At 36.6% G+C, this 14,589-nt stretch overlaps 1 protein-coding gene across 1 annotated transcript in view; it reads right to left on the reverse strand.

Annotated features, from left to right (window-relative positions):
- DGKB (diacylglycerol kinase beta) overlaps window positions 1-14,589 on the reverse strand; it is a 566,799-nt gene that overhangs the window by 501,677 nt on the left and 50,533 nt on the right. The gene's annotated exons all lie outside the window — the stretch shown is intronic.

The following is a 14,589-nucleotide window of genomic DNA, read 5'->3' on the forward strand; positions in this document are numbered from 1 at the left end:
TACTCCATCCTAAACATGACTTCAAACACATGATCATCATTCAATAGTTTCCTACTGTCTTTGGATTAAAGCACAAACTCTTGTTCTTGGCATCATAAGTGTGTCAGGATATGACCCCAAACTACCTACCAATAATTATTTTATATGCTTTCCTTATTTATAATTTAATATCCAGTCATCCAATTAGCAAGGTATCCCATGATTTTAGGGTTCTTTCTTGCCTCACGGTGTTCTTTTCACCCAAGATTCCCTTCAATGTCAAATGAAGTTCAAGCATGATGTGTGCCATTGTTCACCTGCTACCTTGTAGACAGACTCTCTCAGGACCTCCTTCAAGGACAAGAGACAGCAACCTACTCTCTACAGAATTTCCCATAATAACTTTCTTAGAATCCACACCTGATTCATGCATTACATACTATTAATACTACTAATTAAACTTCACATGTGTAGTGCTTTACTTTGGAAACTGTTTTATTGTTTCTCTTAAAACTCACATTCACCTGTGACTGTATCAAACTATATCTACAATTAACTAACACATTAAGAAATCATGGTTAAAGAAATCATTACTTCTTCAAAAATCTCACAGCTAAAAGGGCCTGAATGAGTGATCCAAACCCTTGCATATGACCCAAACCTGTTCTCTCTGCTTTGGGGAAAAAACAATAGCAGTTTCCATTATAGTGAAGGCATCTACTTTGCATTCCATGACTTTTTGCCAATTTAGTTCAGGAACTTTATTACCTATTTTTCTAATACACAGAAACATTCTATTTCTTTTTATGAATGTAACAGATGAAGAATAAATCTTCTATATATACAAGAAATGTAACTAAAATCACATGGACATTTTTTAAATTAAAGTTTTTTGATGCGCTTTACTTTTATTCAGGATTACATTTATTCTTATAAAAATTAGAATATATGTGTGTTGTTCTTTTGAAAAACTTTAACATATATGTAGATTTTGCCTATTTCATGTAGTTATAAGAAAGCATCTTCAATAATCATTAAAATTATTTATGTTGCATTATAAGGGGGAAGTATATAGAAAAGACAGGACTATTGAACAGAAGTCAAAAAATATTCTGCAAATAGCACATTCTCATTATGCCTCATGACAAAACCTTTTTATTTTTTTAGTTGTTCCAAAGTAAATATACTTCAGTGTCAAAGCCAATAGTTTTACCGTCCAAATAATAGTCACAGCTGCTGTGAAAAGATGATTACATTTCACTGCTAACACCAAGATGATCCAACTTATACAATGCTTCTGTCATTTGTATAAATAATAAGTTTTTAAAGAACTGGTTGTAGGTTATTAATGTCATCTTTTATCTGCCAAAGTTGACAATGCCCTGTTTCGATGAGGACATATGGGCTTCCAGGGAAAAGCGAAGGCTCTGACTGTGGGAGAGTGCCTGCCAGCACCTTCAGCCTCGCACTTCCACAGGACTATGGAAAAGTCGTCTTTTGGTTCTTTCAACCCAGTGCTTTCAAAAGTCTCCTCACACTCTAGGCTTCCCTACAGTTTCTGCCCCTATCCCAAAGGATATGTGTGGCCTCATAATGTTTTCCTATTGCAGCCAAAAGCACCTCTGCAGTAGCTTTTTTTAACCCTGTAGTAAATAGGTTTGTGTAGCTTTCCCTGTTTAGGAGAAGTCTTTTCTACTTTAAATACTGAGGTAGCATGAATGTGCATGTAACATATTAGTATTGAGAACAAAGTTAAATTTGATAATTCAAGGTTCCCTTAGCAATACAGTATTTAAAACAGCAAAAGAGCTTTATCGTCCAATTCAAACTGTTTTACGCCTAGCCCAGTGGTCCTAAAACCTGGATCCATCTTAGGATCATAGAGCTGGCTTTTAAAATATACAAATATCATCACCAGATGACATCCTGCTCTCCATCTATGAGTCTGTCTTCATTTGCTTTGTTAGTTCAGACAGCTAGTGGGTGGGGGAATGGGGTGGGGGTTAGATGATGGAAGGACTGAGCAAGAAGGAAAAAGGACTCATGGAAATATACAACGGTGTGATGATTGCTGAGGGGAGGGGTTATAAAAGAACTAAATGGTAACAGAAAAGAATACAATAAATATTAAATCAAGAAATAAGATATGTAAATGTCTGGGCCCAAAAACACAATGATGAAAATGGCATTAGACTATAGTAGATCCAGACGTGGATTTTTAAAAAGTTTTTCACAGGATCTTACATGCAGCAGGGGTTGAATTTAGCACTGCTCTGATCCTTTAAAAGATTCACAAAGAAATCAAGAGTAAATAAGCAATTTTTCCTGCTATATATTCCTATATATGTGCATGTATGTATGTATATATACATATATGTTTTTCCTGGTTGTTGTTCAGGAGACTTTATGCAAAAACATAACTTATTAGAATATTTTATTCAAAAATTCATCTTGACCTCATGTCACAAGTGCAAAAATACATTATTTTGGAAATCCAGAAGACCCAGAAATTGATATTGTTATTAATGCATTTTCCCCAGTGATAGAAAAGATGTTCTCCTTAAATTGTAGTCAGCAGCTGAAAAGAAACACCCACAGCACCATTGAATAAGGTATTTGGAGAACTAGCCACCAAGAGTCAGAAGTTCATATCTACTTGTATGAGAGCTGCAATAAAAGTACAGAGAGATTGAATAAGAACTACAGAACTATTGTAAAAAATCATGAGTCCTGTTGTAGCAGTTTATGTGCTAAATGAAATCTATAAACCCGGACTTTTAAATACCCTAAAGAGAATATTCTAATGGCACAGCTAGACTTGGAAGAGCTATGAAACAACAAGCTCTGAAGCTGTTCTGAGTCCAAGTCTCCTCTGTACATGTTCCTGCTAAACTCTTGAGATCAGTGTTACTTGAAACAATGGTGGGCACGACATCTTAGAGAAATGCACAGAGCAATCCACACTGCAGTGACTGTTTCTATTTATCTGGAATGACAACTCTTTAATTCTAGAATAACCATTGATTTGAGACTATGAATAAAATCTCCCTTTCCCTGTTGATATTCATTATTTGCTAATAATCCTCTTAAACAAGCATCCCTTAAAGTTCTTTCCTGCATTTGGTATTATTATTTTACCCTTCATCTACCTATATTTAACTTTTAGATGAAGCATCTAGTCCAATATCTTGGGCAACCTATTTGTAAGAGTGGTTCTTTGAGGAGACAAAATATTGGATAACTTTGTTAACAGACCTAGGCCAGCTGGACACTGCTAGAAGCCCATCAGATACTTACATCAGATTTTACTATGTAGAAAATTATATTAAGAAAATAGGCATGTAGTTGAGCCACTCATCTACACAATAACCAAAAATTGATACTGAAAACATAATTTTAATGAAGAGTTATAACTGGTGATTAAACCGACTGGTGTGATTCAGTGGTGTGCTGGTAAAGGTTTAACTGTTGAAGGTGCTAAGGACTCACCTGCAGAGTTTGTTAACTGGCCTGCTGTAAATTTTCCCACCATGGCCATTTGGAGGTTCCAATACAGCATCATGAACACGGAGCTGGGAAGAGATGCTACCACATGAGCACTAATTTTTGCATCAATCAATGTGTAATTGTGTGTACTTTAAGAAGAATAAACAGGTCTTTCAAAACAAATAGAGAAAAAAAGCAAAATGTCAAATATTTGAGTGGTATGTGTTGAGTTTAGAACAAGTACTGTTCCAAGTACTTGGAATATATTATTGCACACAAAAAATTCTTCCTCATACATTTTGTAGTCTAGTTACGGAAAACAGAAAATAAACATAATAAATAAATGTAGTATATTAGAAGATTCCAACTGCTATGAAAAAACAGTACAAGGTAAAGGGGATTATAAGCTTGCAGAACAGTTTGCGATTTTAAATAGCAAGTTTAGAGTATACTTCTGTAAAAAGGTGACATTTGGGCAAAACTTTTCATCTATGTTTTAAAAGAAGCACTATGTTCATGTAAAACAAATGAAAATCTGAAAGCTCTGTGGATTATACTAATGTCCATGTTCTAGTTTCAACAGTATTTTATAAACTATAGTTATATAAGATGTAAACAACTGTAACTAATACATAGAGTCTCCTTGATAGAATTTTTAAATAATAATTCTCTGTAAATCTATCATTATTTTAAATTATTTTTAATAAGGAGCACTCCAAATATGATATTTAATATAGACTTGTACAAGAGTAAAAGCAGGGAAATAATTATGGAATCATTACATTAATTTAGTCTAGAGATCAGATTACTTTGCATAAAGATATCAGTGGTAGTAAGGAAAGATGGACTATAATGAAAGTGTAGCCAAAGGCTTTCCCAATAATTGAATGTGGTTTGTGAAAGTGAAGTGCTAAGAATGATCCCCAGAATTTTATGCTTGAGCAATTATAGGGATGAAGGTGCCACAGACAGGAGCAGGGAACAGTGTAGAAGGAGAGAGTTTGGGATGGAGAGTTTCACTGTCCATTTTAGGCATTTGATATCTGAGAAATCTATTAGACGTCCAAATTTAGACACTGAGAAAGCAATCACACATAAATGTGAAATTCAGGAGAGGATCTGGGCTAAAGAACTAACTTTAAGCATTATTTGTAAGTTCACTCTCCAAGTTCACATTCCGTGTAATATCATAGAACTGTATGATATCACCTGGAAAGGGACTTTAGAAAAGATACCAAGGACTGAGACCTAGAGCACTCAGAGTTTCAAATGTCAGGAAAAGAGGAGGAATCTGCAAGGAGACTAAGAATAAGTAAGTATCTAGTAAACTAGCAAGAAAAGCAGGAGAAGCAATGTGTTATGAAAGCAAAGTGTCACATAATATCAAGTAAGACGAAAGGCAGAACCTGATCATTGGATTTAGCAAGAAGAAAGTCATCTGTGTCCCTATTTCACACCATTTCAATTTAGTAATTAGGACAAAAGCCCAAGCAGTTTGCATTAAGAAAAAATAAAATGGGAGGAATGGAATGCAGCAAATATAGGCAACTCATTTAAATAGACTGGCTCCAACAGAAGCAAAGATTTGAGCAGTAGCTGAACCACAGGAACTGGATTTAAGATACCTTTTTAAAGAGGGGGAAAAAGAAAACAGCATGCTGATAAAAATGATCGAAATTGAACATGAGGAAAAAGAAGGGAAACACCATAGCATTGAATGATAACTAAGTGAGTAAGAAAAAAATGCAGTCTCCTTCACAGCAGGTGGTCTGGCTTTGGAGGGATGCATGTGCAGTTCACCTAAAGGAGAAGGCAGAGCACATGGGAGGGAGCTGGGAGGAAGTAGATGTCCAGGTGTTGTATGTAAAGTTCTACTGTGACTACTTTATGTTAGTAGATGAAAGAGAAATAAAGACCATCAACTGAGAAGAGGAGAGGGCGTGGTTTGAGGAAACTTGAGCAAAGTACTGAGAAGCCTTGATGAAAATCATCCAGGACATAGCAAAAGTGAATGGACAAGGGAAATGTGGTATGCGAACCAGGCCACGCGGAAGGCCACTCAGCTATAAATCAGGTGGAAAGTTAATATTAACTAGGTTTATGGTTTATCCATCTGAGGGCAGTGGAGTGGAGTGGAAGGGCAAGGAAGTTAAGGAAGGAAGCGAGGAGATGATTTTAATGACTTCTCATGAGGGACTGCATTTGAATTTTCCATTATTGCTTCAGTTCAGGAAGAGGCCACCGTGTGCCTTGCTGGTCGCCCTCTTCAGGTTGAGACAGGACAGTTTCTGGCATCACTATGTTTTTTAGAGCTTCACACCCTCGACTCAAAGGCCAACCCCTAACCCTTCTCTGTACCAGCCATAATGGAATGTGGAAAAGAGAGATTTTAATTCAGGTCATTTTCTATGAGTGTTTCCCAAGAGTTTACAATACCTCTAAGAATTTTTTCCTTTATTTTTCCTTTTTCTTCCTTTTTCTATTCTATTAAGTAGCTACTTATGCTTAGATGTATTAAATTCTGTCTAATAACTGTCTTCTCAGCCTTCATCTTGACCAGAAGCTGATTAAATAAGGAGCCCAAGCAGTTCAGCTCTAAGAGGAACCATCATTATTAGTGGTGAACAAAAGCATAATTCTCTAGAGAGACATTGAAAGTCTCATGTCCCCACTTCACTGCCTGGGCTCCTCCCTTCCCGTCTGATGATGCTGTAACCTTCCCAGCATGCACTTGCCTAATTCATTTGGAACAGCTTGAATAATAACAGTAAGATAATTCTGGAGACTTTCTGCCCCTTGATGACACTTTCCAACTTGTAAGGTTGAAGTTAGATGGTTTCTTCCCCCTACTTCTTTGCTTAAAGTATGCTCATTTATCCTCTATTTTTTCTATCATTTTTAGAGTAATTTTAGGTCATTTTTTACAAATTACATTCATTCTATTTTTCCCCCAGAAAGACAGGCTACACTTCAAAATAGATATAAGTGCAAGAAATCATCATTTCATGCAGTATTGTTGAAATACTTTCTTCACAAATACCATGTGAAATCTCCAAAGTAATGAACCCAATTTTCAGCTTGATATTTAGATTTTTACATTGATGAGTGCTGCTTAACTACCATCCACTATTTGTGGTGACATGATTGCTCTTTGTAAATGGGGATAAAAAACATCTTATTGTGCCACTGCTGGGATGAGTGCCTGACACAATTAATATTCATTAACTCAGCCCTTACCATCATCTGCATTGTCAAATTTACGCGGAGGTCTAGGTTTATTGTTTTCATAACCATGACTTCAGGTTATTCTCAAATTTCTTCATTTCTTTTGCATTTTTACTTAGGTGCTTCAAACTTCCTACTTCCAACAACCAGGATGTAGGATAAACTGTTTTAAATTAAAGTTATATTTAAATGATCAATTTTAATTTTTTGTTACAGGAAATGTACTTTCATAGGTAACAGAATTAAGAACAGTCATAATGTGCCTTTCAATAAACATATTTAATGAAATGCAACTATGAGTTACAATTTTGAATCTGTACCTTATTAAAAAATTTTAAGCCCACACTAGCTCAGAAGATGAAAGCTTCATGTTATTTATTTTTAAAGTTCTTATGTGGGTTAAAAAGCACAGAGAAACCTGCCATCCTGGCAACAATAGAGTAGTCTCTAGTCACAATGCTAAGAACATCCTGTTTTAAGACAATACAAACTAACCAAAGTTCCCAATCAGTTATTGACCATAAAATTTTCAGCTCTGTACATTTAACAACTAACACAATATTTGGATATCTGGAAAAATTAAAATCTATTTTTTTTGTATCTATATTTCAAAAATGTAACTTGCTCACCTAAAGTTTTAGAGAACATAAACCCCAGAATTTGTCTCCCAAGTTTTAAATTCAAAGCCAAACTCAGGGAAATGTACTGCATTTATTTTGTGGTTTTATGTATCTACTTATCTTTACCACGCCCTGGAGACCGTAAAAGCTTCAATGTGAAAAGGAGGGTTAAAATTATACATGGAATTACAAGTAGTTGTGAGATTTGCTTCCAGACCTTGGGTCTTAGATGATCTGTATGATCCTCTTGTACTATTGGAAGTACTATAAATACTGCAAATATTATAGAAAGTCCCTCTCTAGTGTCAGAGGGACCTCCATTTTCCTCCTCTAATACCAGGGAAATTAAAAGAAACAATACTTAAGGACTCTTCCCGCCACATGGTTCTATAATTCGGTGCTAAAGATACCCTAGGAGATACTTATTCCCACACCACCTAAAAATTCCCCTCCTAATAGTCTCATCTCTAATTGTCACTTCCCTGAATTCTTATCTGACTTTTGAACAGAAAGTTCAGTTTGAGGAACTTGGAAATTTGTAATCCTACTACCAAATAAGCTGAAAAGAGAGAGAAAAGCAAAGATGTCAGTGCATGGAAAATATGTTTTTCTGCCCTGGCTGGTGTGGCTCGGTTGGTTGGAATGTTGTCCTATAAAAGGCTGTTCATTTGACTCCCGGTCAGAGCACATGCCTGGATTGCAGGATGAGTCTCTGGTCCAGACACAAAGATCCCAAGGCTGGGTGTGTACATGAGGCAACCAATCAATGCTTTCCTCTCAAATCAGTGTCTCCTCCTCTCTCTCTTCTTCACTCTCTAAAAGCAATGATAACATGTCTTCAGATGAGGACATTGCTAAAAACAATAAAATAATGTGTTCTGACAGGTCAAATTCCCCATATTAGAAACTTTAGTAATACCAGTATTTTATGAGAAATATGTTTAAAATTATACTAATTGTGATAAGCAATCAGCTTTGATCAAGTTCCCTTTAAGCTAAAATTGGTCGTTTTAAACTGAGAACTTTACCTACAAGGTGACAATGACACTGTGTGTATGGATATTGTGGCTTAGTTCCTCTGAGTATCATTGTCCCGCAAGTGCTCAGAGGGAATCTATGGAGGTTTCTTGTTGTTGTCATTTAAATCTTGCTTTGACCCCCCTGCTTCATGCATTTCATTTATTTTTTAAAGATTTTATTTATTTATTTTTATTAAGAGGTGAAGGGAGGGAGAAAGAAAGAAAAAGAAATACCAATTTGTGGTTGCCTCTCACTCACCCTCTGCTGGGGTCCTGGCCCCCAACCCAGGCTTGTGCCATGACTAGGAGTCAAAACAGCGACCCTTTGGTTCTCAGGCCCGTGTTTAATCTACTGAGCCACATCAGCCTGGGCAGAGTTATAAAAACTCTGAATTAAGAATTATGAAATTTTCTCTCTCAGAATCTACATTATCACATTGGTATAATTACTATAAAAACCTCCAAAAAACTGCCATAATTGGCTGTCAATTTTTTTAAAAATCACTAAAATGCTAAATAAATATATTGGCCATTCTGAATGAGAGGATTTCTCACCCCTTAGCTGAATTTCAGCCATTCATCTAATAAGATAAAGGCAATTATCCATTCTTTAAATATTTTTAAGGTCTGAAAAAGAAGTGAATGACTAAAGTTGATGACTTTGTGTTTAAAAAAAAAGAGTGTGAAGAAAAGAAACAAATAAAACATTTAGTTACAAATGAAGCCTGAGATGGCTTTCAGAAATGTGAGGACTGTGCACACTGCAGAACTTAAAAATCGAGAGTGAGAAGGTTTCCATGAGCGAGGCTGCACCAGCCTCTCCAATGAACTGCAGGACCCACTAATCAAAGTGCTTCCACTACAGAGAAAACTCTTAGTCATGTTTGAGGGGGAAAAATAGCCAGGAAAAGAAATGCTCCCAAAGATAAATAGCACTATTTGTTTCTTAAAACTGTTGTAAAAATGACCACCCTTGGTGGCTAAACACAGCCGACATTTATTTTCTTGTAGTTCTAGCAGAGGTGTCAAACTCATTGTCACCAGGGGCCACATCAGCCTTGCAGTTGCCTTCAAAGGGCCGAATGCAACTTTAGGACTGGATAAATGTAACTTACTCCTTAACAGTTAAGCGAGAGCTCGGTGCTTGCCACCTGTTAGAAACAAGGTGACAGCTGGATAAAACAAGGTGAGGGTTGGATTTGGCCCTTGGACCATGTGTTTGCCACCTGTGTAAATCTAGAGGATAGAAGCCAAAAATTAAAGTTTTCTTAAGGGTAGTTCCTCTGGGGGCTCTGAGGAAGAATCCATTTCATGCATCTCCCTTACTTTCCTATGGCTGTTAGAAGACTTTGACAAGCTTATCTTGTCCACCAACCGCATTAATCTCTGATTCTGTTGTCACATGGTGCCCTCTCCTGTTTCTCTCTGTTTTTCCTTGTCTTTTCTAAGACCATTGCACGGAGAGCCCACTCTAAATCCATTATGAGTTCTTCTTGGGATCCTGAATTATATTTGCAAAGACCCTTTTCCCAAGTAAGGTCACCTTCAGAGGTTTCAGGGGTTAGGACTCAGTCATATGAGCAGGGATGGGTACTATTCAACCCACTACACCCTGGTTTTTGTTAGAAAATTTAAAACAATGTCAACCAAAACTTCTATGGAGATATTGCTATGAAAAACCCAGGGATCTAATGGAATTTTGTAGTTTGTTTTTTGTTAGGTGGTAGGTTGAATCAGGTCCTCTGAGAAATACATACAAGAACTTCTATGAAGGCTTAAAAGGGGACCAGGAGTAGGCAGGGAGAACCTTCAGACTGTGAAGCAGGTCTACCCCTTGGGAAGGAGGGCAGAAGGAGGAAGATTAGGTAGCATGGCCTCTGATGTGACACCGCTTTGAGAAAGTCTCTACCAGGCCAGTGAGGAGCTCCTGAGTTCCCACTGCCCATGGCAAAGTGTGTTGTGTTGTAACCTGAAATTATCACCACCACTGAGCTTGGTCACTGCCTGGGAGAAGCCTAAGAAGGGCATGGTCGCAGCATCAATACCCCAGTAAGTTCAAGGTGTAACGACTGAATGATGAGAAGATAGTCAAAGTTCAGGTAGAAAGCCTTCTGTCGCATTTCATCAAAGTTCCAAGAATTCATGAAAAGGGAACATTTGGCAAACATAGCTCTTTTGATATCTCCTGGGCATGTGCTGCTTGGGGACATTATTCCAGGACTATTGATTGTGAGATAATGTATAAGTGATCTTTATGTCTTTCAAAACTATTATTACAGAAGGGTACTGGCAACCTTGAAGGGTTATTACATAAGGTGAGTGATGTAGTATCTGAGGTAGGGTACTGATGCAGATGTCTTTACTCTAATGAAGGATTAAATAAATGGTCCTGAGAGCAAGAAGATACTCAAATTGGTCAACTGTGCAATAACACATCTCCTGCCTTAATGGTAAAATATTTAAAAAATGGCATTGTTTATACTTTTCTGCTAAAGTTCCAAAATTCTTATGAATAGATATAGACCAGCACATATCTCAGATCCTGTAAAAAGGTCAGATTTCCTGCTGTGGACAGTGAAAATATTTGAGAATAGTTCATATGCAAATCATGAGGAATTACAGAAAGAAATTTGTTCAACTTAATTATGACTGTGAATTGGAAGAGGAGAAAGCATAAATACTGGATGTAAATCTTTAAAAAATGTAGATCATGCACATGAAAATAATTGGGCAAGTGTAAGTGATCATGACATGAATATGAGTATCACATATTCTCACACTATCCCCAATTATATTGGCACAAACCAAATGAATGGAAAACAGATGTGGAATTTGAGTTTTAAATCTCCTGTTGCTACTCTCTGTGACATCAGTTGATAGTCTGTAGAAATTTTTCCCAGAGTCAAAAGAGCTGACAGGAGAAAACTGGCCACTGGTTCCATGTACTGGACATAGCCTTGTACTTGGACGCATCCAAACCTCATGCCTTATATCTTCCCTCTCCCACCCCTTTACCAGCTGCCTCCTACTCATCTTTCTTTTTCAGGAAGCAATAGTTTTCACTACATCTTCCAACTCTCTTTTCATCACTGAACTTCAATCAGGAAGTATGCAAGAGTTTGATTTTATGCTCCAGTCAAAAGACACAGAATAGCTGAATGGATAAGAAAGCATGACCCACACATATGCTGCCTACAGGAGACCCACCTCAGGACAAAAGACCATCACAGACTAAAAGTGAAAGGCTGGAAACAAATTTTCCAAGTAAATGGACAAGAAAAAAAAGCTGGGGTAGCAATTCTCATATCAGACAAAATAGACTTCAAAAAAAGAGCCATAAAGAGAGACCCAGAAGGTCACTTCATAATACTCAAGGGAAGAATCCACCAAGAAGACATTAACATCATAAATATATATGCACCCAACATAGGAGCACCAAAATATATAAAGAAAATCTTAGAGGAATTCAAGAAAGATATAGACAGCAACACAATTATAGTAGGTGATTTTTACACCCCACTATCAAAAATGGACAGATCTTCCAAACAAAATATCAACAAAGACATTGCGGCATTAAACAACACCCTTGATGAAATGGACCTAACTGATATATACAGAGGTCTTCACCCCAAAGAAGCTAAATACACATTCTTTTCAAATGCACATGGAACATTCTCAAAGATAGACCACATGATAGGACACAAAACAAGCCTCAACAAATTCAAGAATACTGAAATCATACCCAGCATTTTCTCTGACCACAAGGGACTGAAACTGGAAACCAACCCCAAAGGAAAAAATCCAAAAAACACCCAAAATCATGGAGACTGAATGGCATGCTATTAAACAACAAATGGGTCAAGAATGAAATTAGGGAAGAAATCAAAAAGTTTCTGGAAACAAATGAAAATGATCTCACAACAACCCAAAACTTATGGGACACAGCCAAGGCAGTTTTGAGAGGGAAGTTTATAGCAATACAGGCCTACCTAAAGAAAACAGAAACATTTCAAACAAACAACCTTACTCCACACCTGCAAGAACTCAAGGAAAAACAACAAAAATAGCCCAAAGCAAGTAGAAGGAAGGAAATAAGCAAGATCAGAGCAGAACTAAATGACATAGAGACTAAAAGTACAATTCTAAGGATCAATGAATCCAGGAGTTGGTTCTTTGAGAAGATAAACAAAATAGACAAGCCTTTAAGTAGGCTCATCAAGAAAAGAAGGGAATGGACACAAATAAACATAATCAGAAATGAAAGAGGAGAGATTACAACTGATAACCCAGAAATAGAAAGGATTGTAAGAAATTACTATGAAGAACTGTATGCCAAGAAATTTGAGAACCTAGGGGAAATGGACACATTTCTAGAAAAATATAATCTCCCAAAACTCAATGAAAAAGAAGTAGAAAACCTGAATAGACCAATAACAGCAAAAGAAATTAAAGCAGTAATCAAAATACTCCCATCACACAAAAACCCTGGACCAGATGGGTTCACAGGAGAATTCTACAAAGCATTTAAGGAAGAGCTAACCCCTATTCTTCACAGACTATTCCAAAAAATCCAAAAGGATGGAAAACTCCCAAACTCCTTTTGTGAAGCCAGCATCATCCTAACTCCAAAACCACACAGAGATACAACAAAGAAAGAAAACTTCAGACCAATATCGCTGATGAACATAGACACTAAAATCCTCAACAAAATATTGGCAAAATGCATCCAACAATATATCCAAAAGATCATACACCATGACTAAGTGGGATTCATCCCAGGGATGCAAGGATGGTTCAACATTTGCAAATCAGTAAATGTAATTCATCACATAAACAAAAGCAAAGACAAAAACCACATGATCATATCAATAGACATGGAAAAAGCTTTTGATAAGGTACAGCACCCATTTATGATAGACACTCAGCAAAGTGGGAATAGAGGGAGCATTCCTCAATATAATAAAGGCCATATATGAGAGACCTACAGCTAATATCATACTCAATGGGCAAAAACTAAAAGCTTTTCTACTAAGATCAGGAACAAGACAAGGATGTCCACTTTCACCACTTCTATTCAATATAGTATTAGAAGTTTTGGCCACAGCGGTCAGGCAGGAAAAGGAAATAAAAGGCATCCAAATAGGAAAGGAGGAGGAAACAAAACTGTCACTGTTTGCAGATGACATGATAGTGTACATGGAAAATCCTATAGACTCTACCCCAAAACTGCTCAAACTAATTAATGAATTTGGCAAAACAGCAGGATACAAAGTCAATATCCAGAAATCAAAGGCATTTTTGTATACAAACAATGAATCAGCAGAAGCAGAAATCAAGGAAAAAATCCCATTCGATATAGCAAAAAGAAAAATAAAATATCTGGGAATAATCCTAACCAAAGAGGTAAAAGACCTGTATGCAGAAAACTACACAGCACTGAAGAAAGAAATCAAGGAAGACACAAACAAATGGAAACATATACCTTGTTCATGGATTGGAAGAATTAACATCATCAAAATGTCCATACTACCCAAAGCAATATACAGATTCAATGCAATACCTATTAAAGTACCAATGGCGTATTTCACAGACATAGAACAAACACTTCAAAAATTTATATGGAACCTTAAACGTTCCAGAATAGCAGCTGCACTTTTGAGAAAGAACAAAGTAGAAGGGACCAAAATACCTGATATCAAACTGTATTACAAAGCCACTGTAATCAAAACAACCTGGTACTGGCATAAAAAACAGGCACGTAGACCAATGGAACAGAACACAGTCCAGAAATCAATCCAACTCTCTACAGTCAATTAATATTCAACAAAGAGGGCAGTAACATAAAATGGAGTAAAGATAGCCTCTTCAACAAATGGTGTTGAGAGAACTGAACAGCTACGTGCAAAAAAATGAAACTTGAGCACAAACTTACACCATACACCAAAATAAATTCAAGGTGGATAAAAGACTTAAATATAAGCCGTGACACCATTAAAGTCCTAGAGGAGAACATTGGCAAGAAAATCTCAGATATTCCACGCAGCAACATTTTTACCGATATGTCCCCTAGAGCAAGGAATATAAAGGAAAGAATAAACAAATTGGGATCTCATCAAAATAAAAAGCTTCTGCATGGCTAAAGAAAACAGTACTAAATTAAAAAGACAACCAACTGTATGGAAAAACATATTTGCCAATGATACCTCAGACAAAGTTTTAATCTCCAAAATATACAAAGAATTTACAAGACTCTACTCTAA

The sequence above is a fragment of the Artibeus jamaicensis genome, unplaced genomic scaffold, assembly GCF_021234435.1.
Source record: "Artibeus jamaicensis isolate MK-2021 breed Jamaican fruit bat unplaced genomic scaffold, CSHL_Jam_final contig_923, whole genome shotgun sequence".
NCBI lineage: Eukaryota > Metazoa > Chordata > Mammalia > Chiroptera > Phyllostomidae > Artibeus > Artibeus jamaicensis.